Genomic DNA, 27,402 nt, shown 5'->3' on the forward strand with positions numbered 1-27,402 from the left:
CAGGTAAAAGCTGAACAATTACATTATTTGTTTTCCAATATTTCAATTAAATTCATTTGAAAATAAAATGGGCTTTGATTAAAATTTTGATGGAACAAATTAATCACTACTTTATTGGTTGAGAAGATGCACTCATATTCATTATTCATTCAACCTGTCTTAATTTGGCCTGAACTGCACCCTGGCCTTGTTCTAGGTGTTAAGTACATAATGATAAGCAGAAGACAGACATTCCATTAGGGAGTTTACAGTCCAGAGGGAGCCAGACAGAAGAATCACTGTATCTTGACAAGTAAGAAACTTCATATGTCCCATGGTGACAACTTGAAAGCTTATAACATAGTAGGGCAAATGAGATAGGATGCAGACAGAGAGGTGGGTAATGATGTATCATACATAGTTTATAAAGAAAATAAAAAGCCTTTATTCTTTAAATTGAGAGCAAAAGAAAGTCAGTGCATGTCATTAACCAGAGATTGATGTAGTCCAATTTATGTTAAATTTTGTTGCTCTCTTGTTGCCATGTGGAGAATGAAATGTAGGAGGGATGGGTAAGAACGGAGATCGGAACTAGGACATTGCAATGTCCAAATAGAGAGCATCAGTAGTAATATGGTAGATGATTGTGGCTCAAATAGGGTTGGTTTTAGTGCAAATGAAGATAGTGAAATATGAGAGGTTAAAAAGTCATAACACAGAGATCAGTCGTGAGGGGAAGAAGGGTAAACTGAAATGAGTATGAGTTATGTGGCAAGGAGAAATTGCTAAGGACAGCATTTAAGTTCCTAGATTGTGCAACTGGGTGTGCAGTGGTACCATTTATTGAGATTTTTAAAAAATCTGAAAAAGGACAAAGCTTAAGGAAAGGAAACTATAAGTTTGGTTTTTAAATTGCATTTGAATTGGTTTTTGCATTGTTTGATTGAATCTATAAAGTGCAGTGGACCCGCTGTTGAGACATTTAAGTGAAGATATTGACTAAGCTGTTGCATACATTGATGTAGATCTCTAAAATCAGTTCTGGAATACTGACTAACATGGATGAATCTCTTATAAAAAATAAAGTAAAAATTAACTTGGTGCTATGTGGAATCCTATTATATCCAGGAAATTCATCCTAGAAAAGTTAAAAAAAATGCTTGTTAATACTTATCACTTGGTTTAAAACTCATTATAGAAAGGAGAGGAAAATATGAATATGTTGGGGAAAATTAACAAAAAAGAAGCCTCTTAATATAAAAGTGAAAAACATTTTAGAGCCAATGCCATGCACACAGAAGTATAGTACACTCAAAGAAATGTTTTTTTTCCTTATTTTTTTTGAGTTGCGTAGGCTTGAGTATATACTGATATAACATGCCTCATTTGGATATGTATTTTTATCACACCTATAAATATTAACTATATATAGTGCATATGCAGATGAAATGCTAATAAATTTATAAAAGTATAACATGCTACTAAAGATAACCATTTTGCAAACACCACATAGTCCCAAATTATTCTCTGAAGATTTCCCATTTTTTTAAAAAAAGTAGAAACAGAACCAATAAGACAGTAGTGAATATTTTAGTGACACAGAATGCCCAGTAAAACAGAATTTGTATTTTAAAGATTTGTACTTGGGCTTTTATAGTGTTTTCAGAATTAATGTCCCAAACTAATAAACTCAGATAGCTACAGATAACCCCAAACTAACCACCTGCCTCCACTTATCCATTTTCTTTTTTTCTTACAATACAAACATAATAAGGTGTCAGATAAAACTTGCAAGTTAATGCAAGTAGATGACATATGATCTGTTAAGCTTGGAAAAAAGGAGAAAAATAAAACTGTTAAAGAACTAAGGCCTCATTTGAAGAAGGCAAAAAAGGAGAAAGACCACTGATAAAAGCAAAGTAAGGCACCTGGAGGACATGTTTGATAAAAAGTAAAATAAAGTGGAAGTGAATAAGAGTTCAAAAGATTGTCACGGATATCGTAACTAGGAAAGGAGGAAAAAGGAGAGCCACAATAATAGTAAGTACCCCTCCCTGCAGTAAAAGAAACACCATGTCTTTGGAAAAGCTCAACTAGAGATATAGTCTAGTGAACTTACTGGACTATAAAAATAAAGTTCTTCAGACATTCAAGCAAAAAGATCAGTTCCCTTACTCTATTAGTCATCAAATATTTATTGACTGCTTACTCTGTTTTAGGCATTTTGCCAGTTGTGGAAAGAATGGTGAACAGGACGGATAACAGACCATGTTCTCATGGCGCTTATGCAGGAAAAAAAATATCAGATTGGCTCCCAAGCCTCTTATTAGTCATTATTAATGCCTGGAACCTGTGGATCAATGCCTGAAATGACTTTGGGAAAGAAAATGAAGAAAATGTGCCTGAAGAGGTCTATACCCAGCCAAACTGCCCTTCTATATAAGGAAAACAAATAATTTTGAACATGCAAGTATTGTTTCTACTAACAATACTGTTAGTAGACAATATTGTTTCTACTAACAATACTGTTAGTAGACAATATTGTTTCTACTAACAATACTGTTAGTAGACAATATTGTTTCTACTAACAATACTGTTAGTAGACAATATTGTTTCTACTAACAATACTGTTAGTAGACAATATTGTTTCTACTAACAATACTGTTAGTAGACAATATTGTTTCTACTAACAATACTGTTAGTAGACAATATTGTTTCTACTAACAATACTGTTAGTAGACAATATTGTTTCTACTAACAATACTGTTAGTAGACAATATTGTTTCTACTAACCATTGTTGAAGAAACCATTAGTGGATGTAGCCCATCCAAATAAGAAACGAATAGAGAAACTAAGGCAAAGGGGCTGGCAGGTTAGCATTGAAACCAATTACAAACGACTGGGAATAAAACAAATATGGTGATTATTTTAGAAAAGAGAATATAGAATATTTAAACGCTCAATGAGGAAATAATACAGCTGTTCAAATCTAGTAAAATATACTGTAAAACTGAATAAAATTGATTTTAAAAATATAATTCACTATGTTAGAGCTTAGAGTGGTTACAAAATTTTACTGACCATTGGTAATAAAATGAATTCATGAAATTGTAATGCACTACCTTCTAAAATAGCACTAGGCCCAATTGAGTCTGTGGATGAATCCTATGACACCTTTAATACATGGATAACCTAAAGTTATCTAATATATTCCAGAGCATAGAAGAAAATGGAATACTTTCATATTATGCTGAAAGCATCATAACACTGATACGCAAATCTAACAGAAAACAATAAAAGATAATTACAGATCAGTCTCGTGTATGGTTACTGATGCAAATGCCTGAATAAATTTTAGTACATTACTAATGTGGATTCATACCATAGAGGCAAGGATGAGTTTGCATTAAGGGATCAACTGTGCTTAATACTTGGTTTGGACTTTTTTCCCCATTTTATTTCACTTTCCTTCTATTTGGAGAATTTGGAAAGCAAACAACACACTCCCAAGATCCCTTGTAATTAACATTCTGGATGTGAATTTGATTTATGCTAATATAGAAGGAAAAAACAAGGAAAGTCAATGCCATCTGATTGGAGCAGTGTTGATAGAAAAACAGCCTCTGGTAGGAGTGAGTGTTGGCAGGAGCTCTTCCACTGTTGGGTCATTAGTTTCATGGGTGTGGTAGCTGCAGTGTCCTGACTTTGGATCACAGAGGCAGTTATGTGACTTAGACACCAAAACACCTGCTAGCTCCTTGACTCTCCCTTTCCCTATCCCAGCCAGGCATATCTGATTACTTATATTTGCCTTCATTTCACTCCTCCTCTCTTGGTACAGTGGTGTAGAAGCCTCTTCTCCTAACTGAGGTTAAATCTACAACTTTACTTCTGCATGCCTCTCCCATTCCTTCCCACCTGTGTGGGTTACTCTTCTGATTGTGTCTACCATGATTTTGAATCTACCAAATTTTCCTACCAAGATTTAAACATATTCGAACAACTCTTAGCTTTAACATATTGTCATCTACTACTTCTTACAACCTCCAAAAACTTGTTGTTTAGGTCAAGCTAAGCTTATTAGACAGTAAGTACTCACTTACAGCAAGAAAGAACACTACCTTGACAGAATCTTCACAGTGTCTGAATGAGGATAGGTAAGGTATGTATTTATAGAGTTCTAGGGCCTAGGCTGAATGTTTTTGCAGTGGATTTCAAAAGTAGAAAACTGGGTTGGAATTGGGCAAAGTTTATGACTGGATTGGTGAGCAAAGCAAGTCAAACATTAAAGCAAGTTTTGGGCAAGGTATTCGTCTTAATAGGTAAATTATTTTAGATGATTCAGAGTCATATCTCACAGGAAGAAGTGGCTAAGTTCCTAGTCATCAATACTGTTTTACTTAGATACAGTCTGGTCTTGGTATTGTTTTACACAAGGGTAGAAAATTCTGTTTCATTTTTAAAACAAAGAAAGAAGCAAACAAAAGCTCTCAAACTCAAGTTCCTTTTATTTAGCACACTCTTTCTCTTCCTCCTTAAAATTAAAGTTTTTGGAATTGCTATCTATTTTCTTTTTCTCCCCAGATACTACAATCTATTAATCTGCTTCTACTTTGGTAAGGTCACTAATAATAATTAACAAGTATATAATTTTCAGTTAGTTTTCTTATTTGATCTCTCACCTTTTAGGCACTGCCAAACCCTTGTTGGAAACCTCACCCATCTCTTGGCTTGCAGGATGTCATCCTCTTCTCCTGTCTGCCTGCCCCTTCTCAGTTTCCTTTACAGAGTTCTTTTTCTCTGCTGTGCACTACATGCAGGGCTCTGCCTGATAAATCAAATTATATCTATTGAGGTCTTCTATTTAAAAGAATTAATTGGTAAGTTTCAACTTTCTCCCCAACCATCACTCAACATATTTAGTTTATGAACCCAGTTTATTACAGTTAGTTATTATTGTTTACATTATGGTTTTATTTTTAGAATTAAAAATGTATAACTAGTATATATTTACAATTATTTAGACTTAGTTATCTGATTACCATCCTTTTTAATGCTCAAAACAGTATTATTAAACTCTTAAATCATTTTGATTTTTCTTCTGGTCATCTAAGCTATACTTTTGAATTCACATGGGAGAGCAAAGAGGGAGAAATATGGAGATAGTATACATTCAGAGTTTTGCATTTCCAAAAGGTATTTTTCTCTCTTTTTTTCACATTAGAAAAACAAGGTGGTTGTAGGATTTCTAATTCCAAGAATGCTCTACAAACATTAGGTGTAATTTTTTCTTCTACTAATTAATGCTCTAGAGAATAGAAATTCAATTTTTATTCCTTTCTGATAATAACTTTCTTGAAAAATTATTCCTCATCTTTCAACATTAGGTTTTGTTTAGGCCTTGAAACTCAAAGATTTCATCAAAAGATAACTAGGTTTACTCCCTTTCATTCTCTCCCATCTTTATTTCCTTCCTTCCTTCTTTCCTTCCTTCCTTCTTTCTTTCCTTCCTTCTCCCTTCCTTCTTTCTCACTTTCTTTTTTCTTTTTCTTACTTACCTTCTTCCTTCCTTCCTTCCCTCCCTCCCTCTTTCCTTCCCTCCTGCTTCCTCCCTCTGCCTTGCCTTTGCCCTGCCCCTTCCCTTCTCTTCTCTTCCCTTCCCTTCCCTTCCCTTCTCTACTTTTTACTCTCTCTCCTTCTGTCTTTCTTTCTGTTTTATGCTTTTCTTTTCTGATACTGAAGGGACATTTTGAATAATCAGAATCAGTCTTCAATTGAAGAAAGTTTTAGATTTGTCTGGAAAACATTTTTTTTTTTTGTAAAATGATATGCTGTGTTGGAAGTCTCAATACTGTAATGATGTCATTACAAATTAACAAATTTATTTATTTGCATCTGCTCTCAAGCAATATTCCTAGAGGATATGTGTGTGTGCGTGTGTCTGTGTGTTTGTTTCAAAAATTGTCAAACTAATTCACATTCCCACCAACAGTGTATAAGTGTTCCATTTTCTCAGCAGCCTCACCACCATATGTTATTTTTTGACTTTTTAATAAAAGCCATTCTGACTGGTGTGAGATGGTATCTCATTGTGGTTTTGATTTGCATTTCTCTGATGATTAGTGGTGATTAGCATTTTTTCATTGGCAGTTTGATGATTTCTCAAAGAATTGAGAGTTGAATTACCATTTGATCCAGCAATCTTGTTACCAGGTGCATACCCAAAGGCAAGTAAATCATTCTACCAAAAAGACACATGCACCCATATGTTTGTCACTATTTACAATAGAAAAGGCATGGAATCAACCCAGGTGCCCACCAATGGCAGACTGGAATATTTTTAAAAATGTGATACATATACACTATGGAATACTATGCAGCCATTAAAAATGATGAAATCATGTTCTTTGCAGCAACATGGATGCAGCTGGAAACCATTATCCTAAGTGAACAAACACAGAAACAGAAAAGCAAATACCACATGTTCTCACTTATAAATGGTCATAAGAATGGTAACAGTAGACACTGAGGAATACAAGGGTTAGGAGGGGATTAAGGGTGGAAATAAACTAACTTTTGGGTACTATGCTCACTACCTGGGTGACGAAATCATTTGTACTCCAAACCTCAGCATCACACAATATATGTTTGTAATAAATCTGCACATGTACTCCCTGATTCTAAAATAAAAGTTAAAAGTAAAGAATAAATTGTCAAACTGATTTTATGCTTTCTTCATTGGCTTATTTGTTACTATTTTTTAAATTGACTTTTATTTCTTATCTTTTATAAGAACAGTTTATATTATGGATATTAATCATTCGCTGATATTTTTCTTGTTACTCTGCAGGCCACTTTGCTTTTAACATTTTAAATGATGTCTACCAGCATAAGATCTTAAATATTTTTGTAGACAAGTTTATCATTGTTTTCTATTTTTTTCTTCCTACAGAAGATATTGCTTATATAAAGTTTCTATAAGTACTCTTCTGTAGTTTCCCCCAGACGTTTATGTATGTATTTATATTTAATGTTTTAATCAATCTGCATAACTTGTTTGTATGTGCATGTGTGTGTATATACTGGATGAGGTAAGTCTCTAACATGATTTTTGTCTTTGACTCCATTTTATACAAAATCAGTCTTTCTCTCAATGTTTACAAAAATAATGCTTACTGCTAGCAAAATTTATATATATATGCATAGATTTATTTCACACTCTCCGATACGGTTTGGCTGTGTCCCCACCCAAATCTCATCTTAAATATCCACGTGTTGTGGGAAGGACCTGGTGGGAGGTAACTGAATCATGGAGGCAAGTCTTTTCAGTGCTGTTCTTGTGATAATGAATAAGTTGCATGAGATCTGATGGTTTTAAAAACCGGAGTTTTCCTGCACAAACTCTCTTCTCTTGTCTGCTGCCACATGAGATGTGCCTTTCACCTTCGCCATGATTATGAGGTCTCCCCAGCCATGTGGAACTGTAAATCCACTAAATCTCTTACTTTGTAAATTACCCATTCTTGGGTATGTCTTTATAAGCTGCGTGAAAATTGACTGATACAGTAAATTGATGCCAGTAGAGTGGGGTACTGCTGAAAATATAACCAAAAATGTGGAAATGACTTTGGAACAGTGTAACAGGCAGAGGATGGAATAGTTTGGAGGGCGCAGAAGAAGACAGGAAAATGTGGGAAGGTTTGGAACTTCCTGGAGACTTGTTGAATGACTTTTCCCAAAATGCTGGTAGCAATATAGACAACAAAGTCCAAGATGAGGTAGTCTCAGATGGAAATGAAGAACTTGTTGGGAACTGGAGCAAAGGTGACTCTTGTTATGTTTTAGCAAAGAGACTGGAGGCATTTTGCCCCTGCCATACAGATCTGTGGAACTTTGAAATTGAGAGAGATAATTTAGGGTATCTGGCAGAAGAAATTTCTAAGCAGCAAAGCATTCAAGATGTGACATGGGTGCTGTTATAGGCATTCAGTTTTACAAGGGAAGCAGTGCATAAAAGTTCAGAAAATTTGCGGCCTGGCAATGTAATAGAAAACAAAATCTCACTTTCTAAGGATAAATTCAAGTTGGCTGCAGAAATTTACATAAGTAACGAGGAAATGAATATTAATCCCAAAGAGAAAGGGGAAATTGTCTCCAGGGCATGTCAGGAGGCCTGGAGGCCTAGGAAGAAAAAGTGGTTTCAGGGGCCAGGCTTAGGGTCCTTTGCTGTATGTAGCCTAGGGACTTGGTACCCTGCAACCCAGTGGTTCCAGCTGTGACCGAAAGGGGCCAATGTAGAGCTCAGGCCATGGCTTCACAGGGTGCAAGCCTTAAGCCTTAGCAGTTTCCACATGATATTGAGCCTGGGAGTGCACAGAAGTCAAGAATTGAGGTTTGAGAACCTCTGCCTAGATTGCAGTAGATGTATGGAAATACCTGGATGTCCAGGCAGATGTTTGCTGCAGAGATGGGGCCCTCATGGAGAACCTCTGCTAGGGCAGTGCAGAAGGGAAATGTGGGGTTGGAGCCCCCACATAGAGTCCCTACTGGGGCACCACCTAGTGGAGCTGTGAGAAGAGGGTCACCAACCTCCAGACCCTAGAATGGTAGATCCACTGACAACCTGCACCATGTGCCTAAAAAAGCTGCAGACTCTCAATGCCAGCCTGGTAAAGCAGAAAGCAGCCAGGAGGGAGGCTGTACTCTGCAATGCAACAGCGGCAGGGCTGCCCAAGACCATGAGAACCCACCTCTTGCATCAGCATGACCTGGATGTGAGACATGGAGTCAAAGGAGATCATTTTGGAGCTTTAAGATTTAACTGCCCTGCTGGATTGCAGATTTGCATGGGGCCTGTAGCCCCTTTCATTTTGGCCAGTTTCTTCCATTGGAAATGCTGTGTTTACCCAATGCCTGTATCCCGATTGGATTTAGGAAATAACTAACTTGCTTTTGATTTTACATGATCATAGGCAGAAGGGAGTTGCCTTGTCTTGGAAGATACTTTGGACTGAGAACTTTTGAGTTAATGCTGAAATGAGTTAAGACTTCAGGGAATGTTAAAAAGACATGAATGGTTTTGAAATGTGGGGACATGAGATATGGGAGGGGCTTGAGTGGAATGATATGATTTGGCTCATCCCCACTCAAATCTCATCTTAAATTTCCTTGTGTTGTAGGACAGACCCAGTGGGAGGTAATTGAATCATGGGGCAGGTCTTTCAAGTGCTGTTTTCATGATAGTGAGTAAGTCTCACAAGATCTGATAGTTTTAAAAATGGGAATTTCCCTGAACAAGCTCTCTCTCTTCTCTTTTCTGCTGCCATGTGAGATGTGCCTTTCACTTTCCACCATGATTTTGATGTCTCCCCAGCCACATGGAACTGTAAGTCAATTAAACCTCTTTCTTTGTAAATTTCCCAGTCTTGGGTATGTCTTTATCACCAGTGTGAAAATGGACTAATACACTCTTTATTCTGTTTTACTGACCTATCTGTCTATTACTGTGTGTATGCTACAATGTTTTACTTGTCTGGCTTTTTATTATGATGTCATATTTTCCAGACCACTAATTCTCAATCCTATGTCAGTTCATATCACTAGGGAATTTTTGGAAGGTGTGAAGTGTTTTACACCTTGTCACACCTGACTGAGGGTATATCATTAGCTTTAATAAGTGAGGACCAAAGATGTTAAAATATTACAATAAATGAAAAAGTCCAACCCAACAAATAATTACCTTTACCAAAATTTCAATAATACTTCTCGGCCAGAAGTGGTGGCTCATGCCTGTAATCCCAGCACTTTGGGAGTCTGAGGCAGGCAGATCACCTGAGGTCAGGAGTTTGAGACCAGCCTGGCCAACAGAGTGAAACCCCCTCTCTACTAAAAATACAAAAAAATTAGCCAGGTGTGGTGGTGGGTGCCTGTAATCGCAGCTACTCAGGAGGCTGAGGCAGGAGAATTGTTCGCACCCAGGAGGCTGAGATTGCAGTGAGCCAAGATTGTACCATTACAGTCCAGTCTGGGTGACAGAGCAAGAGTCCATCTCAAAAACAAAAATATTAATAATAATACTTTTATGTAAGAAATTGGTTTCAAGGAAAAAATAAGCAAGAAATCAATCAAACAAAACTAGTTTAGAATCAGTTTATCAAGTACAATTTAAAAATTTGAATTTGATTAAGAATTATTTAAATGTATTAGCTGATTTGGAGGAGAATGAACAATTACAGAGAATTAAGAATTAAGATTGATGCTTATCATCCATGAAAAAGCATTCTTAATTTGTTTTATATTTATAGGAAAGTTGTATTTTTCCTGCATTCAGATTTTACACATTCTTATCAGATTAATCTAGGGGAAATTTAGAGATTTTGCTATCACTGTAAAGGATTTTTTTAAATATTTCACTACATTTTTATTATGTATATCCATTAGATTTTCCAGTCATGATAGCTTGTGCATGTGACTAGTAAAGACATATATTTTTGTTGTTGTTGTTGAAATTGTACTCAATTCTTTTTCTTCTCACTTGGGAATTTATTTCTTCTTAAATAAATTTTATTGTGTATATTTAAGATATGTGGCATGTTGTTATAAGATATAGTAAAACAGTTATTATAGTGGAACAAATTAACATATCCATCATCTCACATAGTTACACATTGTCCTCCCCCACCCCTTGGCAAGAACAGCTATAATTTACTAATTTAGCAAAACTCCTGAATACAATACACTGTTATTAGCTATAGTCCTCATGGTGTACATCCAATCTTTCTACTCCTTTATCCCACGTATTTGCTACTTTATATCCTTTCATCTACTTCCCTTATTTTCTCTCTTCACCCTGATAACAATTGCTGTACTCTCTCTGTATATATTTGACCTTTATTTTTAGGTTGCATGCAACCTGAAGTGCCAGCATGTAATATTTTATTTCTGTGTCTGGCATGTGATTTATTTTACTTGGCATAATGTCCTCTAGGTTCATCTATACTTTAATAAATGGCAGTGTCTTTTCCTTTTTTAAGGCTGAATAATATTCCATTGCATTTTTACTACTATTTCTTTATCTATTAGTCCATTGATGGACACCTAGGTTGTTTCCATAGCTCGGCTATTGTGAATAATGCTACAGTGCACATGAGAGTGCAGGTATGTTTATGAGGTGTTGATTTTATTTCCCTTGGGTATATACACAGGGGAGGGATTGTTGTATTACATAGCAGTTCTTTTAGTAGGTTCTTTAGGAACTGCCATACTGTTTTCCATAATGACTGCATCAATCTACATTCCCACCAACAGCATACTCGGGTTCCCTTTCCTCTACACTCTCTCCAACACCCCTTATTTCTGTTTTCTTTTCTTTTATTTATTTATTTATTTATTTATTTTGAGATGGAGTCTCACTCTGTTGCCAGGATGGAGTGCAGTGGTGCGATCTCGGCTCACTGTAAGCTCCGCCTCCCAGGTTCAAGTAATTCTCCTGCCTCAGCCTCCCAAGTAGCTGGGGCTATGGCACACACCACCACATCCAGCTAATTTTTGTATTTTTAGTAGAGACGGGGTTTCACAATGTTGGCCAGGATGGTCTCAATCTCTTGACCTTGTGATCCGCCTGCCTCGGCTTACCAATTCTTTTTAATAACAGCTAATTTAACAGGTGTAAAGTCATATCTCATAGTGGTTTTAATTTGAATTTCCCTGATGATTAGTGATATTGAGCATCTTTTCATATTACCTCTTGGCCATTTTTGTGACATCTTTGGAGAAATTTTTATACAAGTCTTTTGCCTATTTTTAAATCAGGCTATATGTTTTCTTGCTATTGAGTTGCATGAATTCTTTTATAACTCTTGGATATTAACCCCTTATCTAATATTTTTCCAAATTATAGGTTGCCTTTTTATTTTCTTGACTGTTTATTTTGCTGTGCAGGAGCTTTTTAGTTTGATGTAGTCCAGTTTATTTATTTTTGCTTTGGATGCCTGAGCTTTTGATGTGATATCCAATAAATTATTGCAAGGCACATGTCAAAGAACTCTTCATCTATGTTTTCTTCTAGGATTTTTATGGTTTCAGGTCTTACATTTATATTTTTTATACATTTTTTTTTTTTTGAGACAGAGTCTCGCTCTGTTGCCCAAACTGGAGTGCAATGGCTCAAGCTCTGCTCACTGCAAGCTCTGCCTCCCGGGTTCACACCATTCTCCTGCCTCAGCCTCCCGAGTAGCTGGGACTACAGGCGCCTGCCACCACGCCCGGCTAATTTTTTGTATTTTTAGTGGAGATGGGGTTTCACCGTGTTAGTCAGGATGGTCTCGATTTCCTGACCTCGTGATCCGCACACCTCGGCCTCCCGAAGTGCTGGGATTTCAGGTGTGAGCCACCGTGCCCGGCCACCTTTTATATATTTTTGAGTTGATTTATGTGTATGGTGTAAGATAAAGGTCTAATTCCATGCTTTTGCAAATGAAGACACGGTTTTCTTAAAATAATTTATGGAAGGATTAACCTTTCACCATTGTGTCTTTTTGGTGCCCTAGTCACAAATTAATTGACCATGTATGTTTCAATTTATTTTTGGGCTCTATATTTTGTTCCCCTCATCTATGTGTCTGCTTTTATGTTGGAACCATGCTATTTTGATTACTATAGCATTGTAATATGATTTTAAATCAAGAAATGTGATGCTTCCAACTTTGTTTCCCCACTCCTCTGCCTCAGGATTACTTTGGCAATTTAGGGGTTTTTGGGGGGTCCAATTTTAGCATTAGTTTTTCTATTTCTGTGAAGAATGCCATTGGGATATTAATAGGAACTGCATTAAATCTATATATTGCTTTAGGTAGTATGGACTTTTTAACAACATTAATTCTTTTAATCCATGACCATGGAATATATTTTATTTATTGGCTTTTTCTTTAATTTCTGATATTGTTTGGCTGTGTCCCCACCCAAATCTCATCTTAAATTGTAGATCCCATAATCCCCACGTGTTGTGGGAGGGACCCAGTGGGCGGCGGCAGGTAGTTTAATTATGGGGACAGTTACCCACATGCTATTCTCATGATAGTGAGTGAGTTCTCACAAGATCTGATGGTTTTATAAGGGGCATTTCCCCCTTTTTGCTCAGCACTTCTCCTTGCTGCCACCATGTGAAGAAGGATGTGCTTGCTTTACCTTCTGCCATGATTATAAGTTTCCTGAGGCCCCCCTCAGCCATGCTTAACTGTGAGTCAATTAAACCTCTTTCCTTTATAAATTACCATGTCTCAGGTATGTCTTTATTAGCAGCAAGAGAATGGACTAATACAATTTCTTTCATCAATGTTCTATAGTTTTCAGTGGACAATCTTTCACCTCTTGGTTAAATTGATTCCTAAGTATTTTATTTTATTATTTAATATTATCATAAATGGGATTCTTTTCTTGATTTTTTTTTTTGGGTAGGCAATTCTCTGTGTATAAAAATGCCATGGGTTTTTTATATTGATTTTATATTCTGCAATTTTACTGAACTCATTAATTAAAGCTAACAGTTTTTCAATGGAATCTTTGGCATTTTCTACATATAGGATTATGTATTCTGCAAATAGAGACAATTTTACATCTTCTTTTCTGGTTTGGATACTTTTTATTTATTTTTATTTGTCTAATTGTTCTTGACAGCACTACCAGTACTATGTTGAAAAGAAGGAGCTAGAGTGTGCATATTTGCCTTGTGCCAGATCTTAAAGAAAAAGTCTCAGTTTCTCCCCATTAGCTATGATGTTAGCTATGGGTTTTTCATAAATGGCCTTTATTATGTTAAGGAACTTTCCTTGTATACCTAAATTCTTAGAAGTTTTTTATCAAGAAATGATGTTGAAATTTGTTGAATGCTTTTGCTGAATCAATTGTTATGATCAGGTAGTTTTTGCCTTTTATTCTATTAATATGATGTAACACATTTGTTGATTTGCATTTGGTAAACCAGCTTTGCATACCAGGAATAAATTCCACTTTATCATGATGCATAATTTATTTTATGTGCTGTTGAATTTGATTTGCTAATATTTTTTGAGGAATTTTGCATTAATATGCATAAGAGATATTGGTCTGTAGTTTTATTTTCTTGTGGTATCTTTGGCTCACATATGATAGTCATGCTGGCCTTGTAAAATGTGCTAAGAAGTATTCTACTGTTTGGAAGAGTTTTAAAACTATTGGTATTAATTCTTCTTTGAAAGCTTTGTAGAATTCAAATGTAAAGCCATCTGGTCCTGGGCATTTTGTGGGGGGAAGGTGGGGAGGCTTTTAATTACAGCTTTAATTTATTCTTTTGTTATTGGTCTCTTCAGGCTTTATATTTCTTTTTGATTCAATCCTGTTAGGTTGTAATTTTCTAGGAATTTATCTATTTTTTGAGGCTATCAAACTTATTGGCATATAATTTTTCTAATAGTCCAACATCCTTTTTGTTTCTGAGGAGTCTGTTGTAATACATCCAATTTTACTTCTGATTTTACATACTTGAATCTTCTCTCATTGTTTCTTAGGTAATTTAGCTAAGATTTTGTTAAATTTTGTGTATTTTTAAAAAATAACCATTAGTTTTATAGCTATTTTTGTATAGGTTTTCTATTATTTATTTATTTATTTTCTATTCTTTACTATTTTATTCCTTTTGCTAACTTTTGATTTAGTTTGTTCTTTTTTTCCTAGATCCTTGAGGCATAATGTTAGGCCATTCATTTGAGAAACATTTTTTTTCACTTTTTTCTTCATTTCTGAAGGACAGATACAATGGGTATAGTATTCTTGGTTGACAGTTTTTGTTCTGTTTTGTTTTCTCACACTTTGAATAAAACATCTCATTGTCTCCTGGCCTGTAAGGTTTCTGCTGAGAAATATGCTGATAGTCTACATGATTTTCTGCTATGTCACTTGACACTTTTCTCTTGCCACTTGTAAAATTCTCTTTGTCTTTGACTTTTGATAGTTTAATAATAATGTGCCTCAGAGAGGACCTTTTTGGGTTGAATCTGTTTGAGAATATTTGAGCTCCATGGATCTGGATGTTTATATTTCTTCCAAGACTTGGGTTTTTTTCAGCAATTATTTCACTAAATAAGCTTATTGACCTTATCTTCATCTCTCTTCTTTCTAGAACTCCGATGCTGTGAATATTTAATTTACTTAATTGTGTCCCAGGAGTCTCATATGCTATTTTTATTATTTTTTATTATTCTTTCTTTTTATCCTGTCACTTGGTAATTTCAAAAGACCTATCTTTAAGTTCACAGGTACTTTCTTCTGCTAGATCTAGTCTATTGATGAGGCTCTTGATTATATTTTACATTACATTCATTGAATTCTTCAGCTTCAAGATTTGTATTTGGTTCTCTTTTATGATATTTATCTCTTTGTTAAATTTCTCATTTAAAGCATGAACTGTTTTTTTCTGATTTTTTTTATTACCTTTATGTATTCTCTTTTATCTTGTTGAGTTTTCTTAGGATTATTATTTTGAGTTTTTTGGGGGGAATTTGTAAATTTTCTTTACTTTAAGAAAGCTACTGGAGAATTATTGTGTTCCTTTGAGGGTGTATACTTCTTTGCTTTTTCATGTGGTTTGTGCCCCTGTGTTGATGTCTGCACATCCAGTAGAAAAATCACCTCTCCAAATTTTAGATTGGCTTTCATAGAAAAAGATTTTTACCTTCAGATGGACCTTAGAGTACCAGAGGGAAAGGGTATGTTGACTGTTTCTGAGTGGATGCGATAGTATAGCATCTATGCCATACCATCATCTCCTTCATTTACACTCAAAATCAGAGATGACTCTGGATGCCTCAGAGGCCTAGGCTGTAGGAGTCTATGGAAATGGCTATGGAAGTATAGGTTGTTAAGACCCTTGGTGGCAAGGGCTTTTGGGATTCTTCTCTCCTCATTTTTCCTTACAATAGACAGTCTTGGTTCCTTCTTGGGGTCCAAGGGGGATATCTCTTCAATATACAAAGGGGATCCCTCTTCATGTTGAATATGATACAGCCCACAATCAGCTTCAGAAGTTATGGGTTCTAGACTGCAAGTGCTCAGAGTGGTTGTGGTGCTGAGGTCCTGGTCTCAGGGTCCAGAGAACCTATTGTGCCACCTGGGTCTCAGGGCATATGTTCAGTTTCTGAGTCAGTGTGGGATGTGGATTGCCTACAAAGCTAGGGTCTGTGACTCTGAGAACCCCCAGCAGCTCAGGCCCTGGGGGACAAGTTTTAGCTGTAATTCTGTCCCTGAAGGGCAGGGTATAGAAATGCCCTGGCTCCAGGGAAAAGAGGATTCTCTGAAGATTTGAGCACACGCAGCAGAGTACAGCTGGAATTTGAGAATGAGATCCAAGAGGGCACTATGTCTACTCAGTCACCAGAAGATGCAGCATCACATAGTGGTGACTCTGGATCTAAGATGGTGGTATACAGCAGTGTTTTCAGGTTCAGTGGCAGCAATAAACCCAGAATGGCAGAGCAAGCTATCACTTGAGCCCTGGGGGACAGGGGACAGCTCAGTGATGATTCCATTCCCTGGGTAGGAGGTTGTGTCAACAGCTCAGACTCTAGGGTGTTATTCTAGTTCCAGAGCAGCAGGGTACTACAGTTGTTTGGCCTATATGGGAGTGTGTCTCAGCTCGGTCAATCCTCTGTTTCCCTGGGATGTGGGGTACCATGTCAGTTCAGTTCTGGGATGCACAGATGCTTGACTTGGCCAAAGCACCAATTCCCCATGAGTCAGGGCTCCATTTCAGCTCAAGCACAGGAAAGGTGTGACTGCTCTGGGCAGCTAAAGTACTATTTCTCTGTGAGGTAGCACACTGCTTCAGCTTAGCCCCTGAGGGGCATGGCACAGGAGTAGCTGAGAAAAGCCGATGGAATGGCTTCATGGCAACTTGTCCCCATATGTTAGCATGTAGTATAAGCTTGGCCCAAGGGTGATGAGCCATGAAGTGAGAGTGGTTCAGAGGTGACAAAGCCTAACTGATGGAAGGGTATCTTGATTATTTGTCCCCAAGCAATATTTATGGTTCCAAGATGGTGTAGTATGATAGTGGTTTGGGCCATGTTGGGAGGTATGAGTGGGATGGACACAGTGTCGATGCCTTCTCTGGGTCAGGGGGTGGGGTGCAGCTGTGTGCATCCCAGGCAGCTCCCTCAGCTGGGCTTAGTGCTTGTGAGGATTGCAGTAGTCCCTACTGTGAGGACTGTAGGTATTCAAGGTGGTGATGGGGGATGATGGGGAATTTGCTTACCTTTTCCCTATAGGAATAATTTCCCCTTGGTTCTAAGTGGATTCCAACTAGGTGATGGAGTGACAGAGGCAAGATGTTTCCTTCTGTTCTCTATGTGGCTATCCTGGGCTTCTTTGATCTACAAGGTTTCTGTTACTTCTTTTGTGTACTCCAGTGCTCTCCTTCCATTATTTTCATTAGAAAATATTATTGTTTCTGCTGTCTTTGTAGGGGAGATGAGTGCTGGGGGCTTCTAGTTGGCCATCTTGCTCTCAATCATTTTTTTGGAAGTGTTTTACTAGGCTTACTTTTAAAAATTTGTGTTTTATGAATTCCTTTGTTTTCTTTTGAGATAGATAATCATGTTTTCTGCAAGAGTGATATTTTCCTATCATTCTCACATATCCTATATGTATTAGTTTGTATAATCAAATTAACTAGAAGCAGAAGCAGTAGCCACAGTGGCATCCTTGCCTTATTTCTCATTTTAATGGAATCTCCATTAATGTTTTATCAGCACATATATTGTGTTTTGGTTCTTATTAGATATGCTTAGCTAAATTTTCTTTCTATTCTCAGGATATTAAGTACTTTTTATAAAGAAACTTTAATCTGAAGACAAGTGTTTCAGCTTTGAGGAAAACACTTTTGCAATGATTATTGCTTAATTTGTTTAGGATAAGATAAAAAGTGGGAGATACTTAATTGACCAAGTTGTTACAGTGACAGTTTAAAAAGTGCTTACAGTAAGAGTTGCACAAATGCTCCTTCTCTTTGTACTCATACATTTTTAATTATGTTTTCCTCAAACTTGAAGTGACTCTAATGTTGCTATTACTTCAATAGTACCACAAATAGTTAACTAACACCTATAAAGTGTATACTATGTGCTGGGCAGTATTCCATGTGATATATATATATATATATATATATATATATATATATATATACCAATTTTTCCTCAAGGTGTATCATTTGGTAGAGATATTATTGTCTTTATTGTAGAAACATTGAACCAGTTATAGTAAAGAAAAAGTGATATTTTCAAAGCCATCCAGCTGATTATTGGCCATAATGCAAAGTATCGGGTGATGATGGCACATTACCCAAATGCCTCTCACAACCCCTCCCCATTTAAATCTCAAATAATGATTTCCTCTGTTATATTTCTGTATATCACCAAGAGATGAACTTCTGTTTCTCTCCTGTTTGTTTTGCATTCTTTCTCATGCATAATAATGATCTGTGTTTGGATTTGTGTCTTTTGGATCCACCATTTATTATTTTCTGCTGTATGTAGCAGTGGTAGTATCCAGCAACAGATCTTGTTGATGGCACTGGTAGTACCTCTGGGGAATCCAAACAAGAGTATTTCTTCATCATACTCTTGGCCGTGGTTCCCTCTACAAAGCTTCTGTTGTTTTCTGCCCATTTTCTTAGCAGGTACCCCATCATGCCAGCTAATTCTGTGAGCTACCCAACATTCTTTCAACAAATTTATATTATCCTTTTATTAGCTAGAACTGCTTTTTCTGCTCACATCCAAAATTTCTAACTGAGAGAGAAATTGGTACCTGGGAATGGGGTGCATCAGATACTTTCAAGGAAATGTGGAAACTAGTAATTGTTCATCTGGCATAGCTGGGGCAGAAACCAGTCAAAATCTTGCTTAAATGCCAAGACAGGTATTCAGTAATAGTGAAAAAGCTAATCAAATTGTTGTCTGTAGTCACCTGGCATCAAGTGCTCATTGCAGTGATGGCTTTGGGAATTGAGTTGCCCCCACCACAGAATAGTGGGGTGTACGTGAGGAATTTATGGACTTAGAGAAGGGGCAGCTGTTTTGAACATCAATGGACAGCTTAAAGAAACAGAATGACAAGTTAAAATCCTTGAATTCTAGGCTCATAGCACAGACTGAAATCCATGGAGTTTCTAGGATCAAGATAAAAGAATCTCTTATCTTTTGTTGCTGCAGGGACTGAGCTGGCAAAAAACAAAATGTGGTATTAGAGATAGTAAAATTAGACTATCAGTTGAATTCAGAGCTTTTCCTCGTCTCTTATGTAAAAATTAGAGAATTGGTAGGGAAAGATATTTTGGCACCTCGAACACTAACTCCCATTGATAGTCCATTGACACTGAAGAATACACTATGAAAATTCCTTGTACCTCTTCTTAAAGACACCCATCGTGACTTACCAAGGTAAGGATGCCCTGGGAAAATGGAACTGCTAAGATCTTTTGGAGATGCTTAGACACAAGCATTAAACACATTAATCTATTTTGCCAATTGGGAGGATTTTCTCTCTAAAACCTACTGGATGACTTGTGGAGCTCATGGGCAAAATAATGCCACAAGAAGTCCAGTTTTCTCTTGTGCTTTTATAATAGTTTCAAATTGCCTTAAATATCAACTTACCAGAATTTACGGCAAATGGCTGCCAGTTTGCCTAGAAACTAGATAAGGGATCTCAAAGGAACTGACCTGGGGGACTAATGACAGATTTTTTTTTTTTTTTTGGTGGGAGTGGGGCATTGGGGAAGAGAATCATGGAAGAATTTTTTTAAATGGGCTCAGAACATAAAGAATATTCATGCTACATATTAATACAAAGGACATTTCTAGCCAAACAGCTCATACATTTAGATGGACAAGATAACCTAATCTCCCAATGTAGGTCATCCTCCTTCTATAGCAACTTTAGAATTTAATGAACAAAGTGGCCATGATTGAAAAGATAGTGGCTACTCACAAACACAACAACACAGGTTTCCCCTTAGCAGTGTACCAAGATATTTTACCAAAAGTAGTAAATACAAACCTACAATACTATAGGATAACTGTTTGGACAAGTGTTTGTTTGAAGTCAGTTGATGATTGTTTTACTGCTTTTGTCGTGAAGGATTCATGTAGTGCCTCAAGTCAGCATCGTTATACCTTACACAACTGAATGCTTAATTCAATGTCATTATATTTCTCATAATTTCTTCCAAGCAAGGAACTCAATTTCCTATGAACAAAGCAGGAAAATGGGGTAATGCCCTTAGGTTACTTTAGTCTTATATACTTTATTGAAGAATAAGTTAGGTATCATGTCATAGGATACTACCTATGATTTGAAACATTTTAAACATATATATTGCTATTTATTTCACAGTCAGTACACAATAGAATTGAAATTAGTACATCTTCCAATTAAACCTAATTAGTTATTCACAATATCTTTATTCCTATCTCTGAAATAATGGGAATACTGGTTTAGAAACTAGTAATATTCAAGGGAGAAATGTTACACCAGGGTATTCAGTAATGGTTGCATGGGAGTAAACATTGCCAGCTGGCCAATTCAGAATCTCATGACCTGAGTCAGCAAACAATCAGGTGGGTTAGTGTGTTGTATAGGGTAATTGATATTGAAAGTCAAGAGGAAAGATAATTGATGATACATAATACATCAGGAAGGGTGGGTCCCCAGTTGGTCCCATGGGGAATTTTTATGTGACCATATTTATTTGTAAAAGACTGAGCTGTACATATAAAACTGGCAAGAGTTCAGAACCCCTAAGAATGAAAGATTTACATAAATCTACTTTTCCTTTCTTTCAGTCACTACTATGGCAAGATCAAGACTGGATCTAGGAGATCTCGGTTCAATATGGAGATTATCCAGAGATTCTACTGTTGAAGCCAGATGCTATAACTGAAGAGGGTTAAAACTGTCTCCTTTTGGGACACCGGTAAACTGGATTTTTGCTATGAGAGGAAGTTTCATAGTACAAGACAGGAAGTTTTTTTGATTAGAATGGGCAAAAGATTTTATATGAATTCTAGGTTGCCAAAGAGATAATTGCTAGTGGGAATGTTGTGAACCTATCATGCACATGTTTACCTTATTTGGGATTAAAATCCATACTATGGGCTGGGCGTGGTGGCTCACGCCTGTAATTCCAGTACTTTGGGAGGCCGAGGCGGATGGATCATGAGGTCAGGAGTTTGAGAAGATCCTGACTAACATGGTGAAACCCTGTCTCTACTAAAAATACAAAAATTAGCCGGGCATGGTAGCATGCATCTGTAGTCCCAGCTACTCCATTCCACTCCAGTCTGGGTGACAGAGCAAGACTCTGTCAAAAAAAAAAAAAAAAAAAAAAATCCTTAGTATGTAAATCTTGGAGGAAGCCAGAATTTAAGGTCAGACTGAAAAGGTCATATATTCTTCTTTCTTTCCCCTGGCACCTAGAGCAGGGCAACTGACTAGGTTCAACCTACTGGATGGCCTACTTTGAATTTTCAGGAAGTAATACAAAATTTAAAAAGGTCTGTGAAAAATTATTGACCATCGCTGTGTTCACGGCAGCTGTGCCCAGTGACAGTAGGTCTGGTTCAGTGGTATTCAGGAACAACAGAGTGAGTGGTTCTTGTGTTCCAACCAGGAAATTCCTCCAGTGGAAATTACCTGTATTTTCTGATGTTTGACCTTCCTGTTTTCCCAAATATGGTTATCAAGCTTTTGAGTTAATTCTAATATCTACTCAGTAGGCTCCTGTCTATTGAATCTTTTCAGGATTCAAATCCAACTTCAACATTACCTCCAATCAAATGCTCTCCCTGGACCCTACATTGCTAATTGAAATGCCATTCTAAAAGCTTCATATTATAGCTCCTGTCATGGCACTTCTCATATTTTGTTATAATTGTTTTCTTTGTCATATTAACTTCCCAAGTAGAAAGTCGAAAGGACTAAAACTTTCCTGTGGTTAAGAAAATCTAGCCTCATATAAGGTTTGATAAAGTAGGAATCCTGCAACTGTGTTTCTAATCAATGAGTATAGTTGACCTCTGGTTGTTACCTTACATAGTTACTAAGTTATTGCCTCTCAGCTCACGCTGTTTCTTCTACACTCTGCGCTGTGAAGCTGGACTGGAAATCTGCAAGCTTCATGTCTGCTTTGCCAGCTGCCTTCCTCTTAGCCTTGGCTAGTAGAAAGCACTAGAGGGAGCTGTAAGGATGGAAGAGGGAAAAGAGACTTGCTCCATTTTGTTTGTTTGGTGCTGGCTTCCCATTTGCTTCCTGTCATTGAGCATCACCTTAGCCTCATCTCACCTCTTCCTGCTGGTAGCAGCAGTTTGTCTCTGTAGAATGTTTAATTGACTTTGCAGTTCTTCAACATTTGCAGAATCACTCTCAATGTGCTCCTGCAAAAACAGCAGCCCCTGATGCTGTCAATCAGCATTCCTCTTCAGAGGCCTGGGTCCTAGTCCCATAAGATATTTCCCTCAAGCAAAGAGACACAGGCATGGGTGAAGCAGCACACTTTATCTGAGGTCTGAGTTTCAGCTCTGCACAGATCTTCCTCCAAGACTGTGTTTGCATACCCGGTCATAGTAGGGTAGCTGCAGCCTATAGAAACTCCTTCCATAACAATGCAATTCTTTTTCTTTTTGCCATTTTAAGTCTTTAGTACCTAATTAACAATTGTTTATATAAAACCATTTCTGTTAAAATAACTGACTTGATTTTGTCTTCTGAATGGACCCTAACTGATACACAATCATTCTAGAGTAGTATATGCAAAAGCATGCTTGATGGTACCCTGAACTGTTCTGGCCCATTTAAACCACAAGTAGCCAGAAAAGTGCATCCTTCTACATGTGATATATTGACTCAGAGAACTAGAACAATCCAGGTGCTTAGGCCAATTTGAATTGTATTTTCAGTATTCAAAATCAAAAGATGTAATGAGGATGTTCATGTTTTACTCTATTTTTGTATTGTTTATTTACAAAATTAATCATGTCAGGGTATTGCATATAACAGATTATGTCCTCAAATTGGATAATTTGAGATGAAATTAATAAAATGATGACCTACAAACCTGGAACAGGGTATAGAGAAATCAAAAGAGATTTCTGTACCCCAGGGCCAGTTATAGTGGAGAGAACTGTTATCACCCTTATATCTGAAAGGACTAAAACCCGTAGAGCGATTTGTGTAGCAAGCATCACCCGTCAAGAGCTGTGACCTTTGGCAGAGTTATACAATCAACCTGCAGAAAAGAAGCGAGGAAAATAAATTTTCCTACCTACCTCTGATCTCCTGCCAGGAATATCCATTAGCCAAACTCAACTAGAAACTGCAGGGCAAGGGAAACACTTGATGCAGTTCATAGAGATCATTGTCCTGTGGGTCTACCAGGGAGCAGTGGAGGGCAGAAGATCTGATGGAGTGAATGGAATACAGCTTCAAAAAATGGGTTAATTATAAGCATAATTGAGATATTTTTAATAATGGAACATTTTCAGGAAGAAATCTTTTTGAATAAATGAGGAATATATTCTGAGGGCAGGGAGAGAATGGGATGGGAAGAGAGGAGAACATTTACAAAGCATTTCTGGAAGCATAGAAGTTAAATATCAAAGAAAAACACTGTCATCAGAAAACATGAGAGGAATTGGAAATATAAGTGTTCTAAATAACTTTTTTACTTTTAACAATAAATACAGATTTTTAACACACTTTCATCTTGATTCTGGGAAGCATTTTAGTGCTCAGTAGCATTAAGAAACACTGAAACAGATTGACAAATACCTCCAAACATATATAACATGTGTATGTATGTATGCTTTAACATTTCAAAATATAATGTGCTAAGTTTCAAAGCATTTATAATTAATTAAGCTGTTTTCACAGCCCTTTAGAAGAATATTTTTCCAGGATAGCTGACTGCATAATGCTTTGCATGATTTATTTATAGACTACTAATGAAGACATATCTAATCATCATAATTAATTGGTATTTTTGTGCTTTGGGGCCTAATCACAAAATCTTTTACATGCTGGCTCAAAGTAAACCTGGCTATGGGGCAAACATTTAGGACAAAACCTGCTTGTTGTTTTTAATATACAGCTCCATTTTATTGATTTGTTTATTCAACATTTCTGACTCTGATTATACAATGCCAGTATAAGTAGCCCATTTTGGTCAATTTAACTTTTTAAAATACTTTCTTAAACAAACAAAAAGAAACCAGAGGAATCATATTTGGCATAGTAGATAAAAACTTCAGTTTTTACATTATTTATTGTGTTGTGTTACTATCAGATAGTGATACTGTTTATAAGAATTTTGATTACCTTGAAGTGAAAGCAGAATTATTCTCTTCTAATTTACTTGTTAATTTTCCTTTTTCTTTTACTCATATGAAAAGTAATTTGAACTCACTGTTACGAGACAAATTAAGATTTTGTTCTGTGTATTTTTTATAGCTATTGAGAGTTCCTGAGGAAAACTCTCAGAACACCCACTTTCATGTTTAGATAATGAAATAGTGAGAAATTACACCAAGAGCAAAGGTGAATATCAAATATCTCTTTTATTTTGAAGAGAGGCCAGTTTAGTATGTGGCTTTTATGCTTTTATTTGTAGCAAGCACTAAAATTACGCTGGTGTTTACCCTTTGTCCACAAACAGAAACATATAGAAGCCTGCCCGGGAAGAGCAGGGTAGAACTTATATTCTCTTTGGTCAGCTTCCCAGAGGAAGAAGAAGGCCAGAGTGAAGCCGGGTATGTCCAGCTATTCTTTCTCAAATTTATAAATTTCTTAAATCACTCCACCTACCATGGACAGAATGAGCTAAGAGAGAGGGGACTAGAATTTTACTAATTAATCTCCTCTCAAAGAAGAGTTTCAGATTAAAGATTTCCATCTATTAAAAAGAAAGAAGGAAAAACAATTATTTTGTAGTTTCCAATGGCTATATTCAGTTTAAATGATCCTTTGAATATTTTAGCATTAAAATATTCTAAACATTTTATCTGATATGTTGAATCCTATCATGAATCCCAAATATCACATCAGTGTTTGCTTCAGGTAAACCAGCCTGTGACAGGTGCCCATTGTTTTATGAATATGAGCATGTTCCTCTTAAAAAGAGATAATAATTCAAACAGATTATAAGACAATGATTGAATATTAATAATGATAGTGAGAAATTAGAATATAACATAATGTATTTAGTTTTTAGTTGAAACTTATCCATAGTTCTAAACCTTCCTTTGCTTTTTAACTAAAACACCATTTATTTGATCTCCTGCAAAGGGTAGTGAGTTTTCTGGATGGTGACTTCTACTGAAGTTTCTGGAATTGGAATAACTTTCCTAACTAAATTAGTATATTAACTGATTTTATTTTTTGTGATTCTTCTGTATCTATGAATTTCATTTAAACTGACTACCTAGTGACCCAACGTAATATACTTGCTTCTGCAAACATTCTGATTAAATCAGTCATTATTAAGCCCTTCTGAGAAGCCACGAAGAAGACAAGAAAAAGTGAATATTCCATCAATAAAAGGGAATCAAAGTGAGAGACAGATAAACATCATTAGCATTAATTAGTCTAATAAAATTGTTTAAAAATTTAAGCAAGAGAAAAATATGGGGCCCAAAAAGGTTATATTTCTAAGTTAATGAATTTATGACGATGAGAATTGTATAACTGTTTATATTAGCTTGGGCTTCTATTAAAAAAATCATAGACTGGTAACTTTAGAGCAGACATTTATTTCTCAAATTTGGAAACTGGAAAGTCTAAATTCAAGGTGCCACTCAATACAATTTCTGGTAGAAGTCTTCTTTCTGGCTTGTAGACAGCCATCTTCATCCTGTGTCATAATATGTTGGAGAGAAAGCAATTTTTGCTCTTCTTCTTCTTATAACAACAATAATTCCATCATGAGGGCCCCACCCTCATAACCACATGTAGCCCTGATTAGCTCTCATTGTCTCCATCTCCAAATACCATCACATTGTGCATTAGGACTTCAACATATGAGTCAAGTCTTGGGGGGACCCAATTCAGTCCATAGCACTAGTCGCAAAAAAAAAATATATTTGAGATGAGAGCAGAAAACTTGGCTTTTCAGATTATGGAGAAATACCTGGATTCCAGCAGGTATCACCTTAGGAATGCTGAACTTAAGATAAAGAGACAGGGGGCTGAGTTCCATTGTGGGGCTGAATGCCTAAAAGGCTTGAGATGGCTTAAAAAATGTCTGTAACTTTACCTTCCTCAGGATTAAGATGGGGCTACCGAAAGATCTTTCATAGGGTTGTGTGTATTTCTAAATGAGATAAGATATATACTCTATGTGTCGAAACAATAATAGAAAATTAAAGGTAAGATATCACAACGTAATTTCTTCATTTCAGATACTGACACTATATATATATATATAATATATATATATATATACCCGCACACTACATTTTAAAGGAATTATGAGAAAGATGGAGTATTTGAGAAATGAGCAATTTTGAGAAAAGAAGAGCTAGTCTATATGAAAGATGTTTAGGGAACTATATTTTAAGCCTTCCACCACTGACTGTCTTATGAAACTTTCCACACTCCTTATTGGATATTGTTCTTCCTGAGGAAGTTTGCTTTCCCTCTTTAAAATAGAGCCTGTGAAATTTTAAACTGTACTTTTGCATCCAATTGCTTGAACCATTTAAGTAGAGTTGACTGATTTCAGAAGCAGTGCTGTTAAAAATGGTGGGTAATTTGTTAAAAAAGGAAAACAAAACAGGGAGAAAAAACACAGGGTGAGACTGGGAAGAGAAATACCGGATATTGAGACCCCTGTGATGGCTTTAAAACGTTGGGTTAATTATTCCTTCCCGGAAGTTAATGATGAGAGCTACTGGCTCAAACGTGTGAGTGAGTGAGGACAAGGAACACAAATAAACCTAACAGTAATTTATCTTACAAGTGTGAGAAAATGCTGTCTCCTTAGAATGTGTGTATTTCTTATTAAGGATTGGTAAGTAAGCTTTAGAAACTGACTGTGCCCAATTAGCATTAGAAATTGGTAGTGTGGGTCAGGTGGGGTGACTCACACCTGTAATCCCAGCACTTTGGTTGGCTGAGGCGGGAGGATTACCTGTGTTTAGGAGTTTGAGACCAGCCTGTCCAACATGGTGAAACCCCGTCTCTACTAAAAACTACAAAAATTAGCTGGGCGTGGTGGTGGGTCCCTGTAATCTCAGCTACCTGGGAGACGGAGGCAGAAGAGTCGCTGGAACCTGGGAGGCGGAGGTTTCAGTGAGCCGAGATCACGCCATTGCACTCCAGCATGGGTGACAGAGTGAAAC

General features: G+C 36.6%; 1 long non-coding RNA gene across 2 annotated transcripts in view; it reads left to right on the forward strand.

Moving 5' to 3' along the window:
• The window catches only part of LOC104006915 (uncharacterized), a 50,774-nt gene extending 26,380 nt beyond the window's left edge, over nt 1-24,394 (forward strand). For both annotated transcript variants that reach the window (XR_680900.5, XR_002944260.3), the window contains one exon: nt 20,854-24,394. This is a non-coding gene — a long non-coding RNA (uncharacterized LOC104006915). The remainder of the gene's footprint in view (nt 1-20,853) is intronic.
• The last annotated feature ends 3,008 nt before the right edge of the window (nt 24,395-27,402 follow it).

Source organism: Pan troglodytes, chromosome 5 (assembly GCF_028858775.2).
Source record: "Pan troglodytes isolate AG18354 chromosome 5, NHGRI_mPanTro3-v2.0_pri, whole genome shotgun sequence".
Lineage (NCBI taxonomy): Eukaryota > Metazoa > Chordata > Mammalia > Primates > Hominidae > Pan > Pan troglodytes.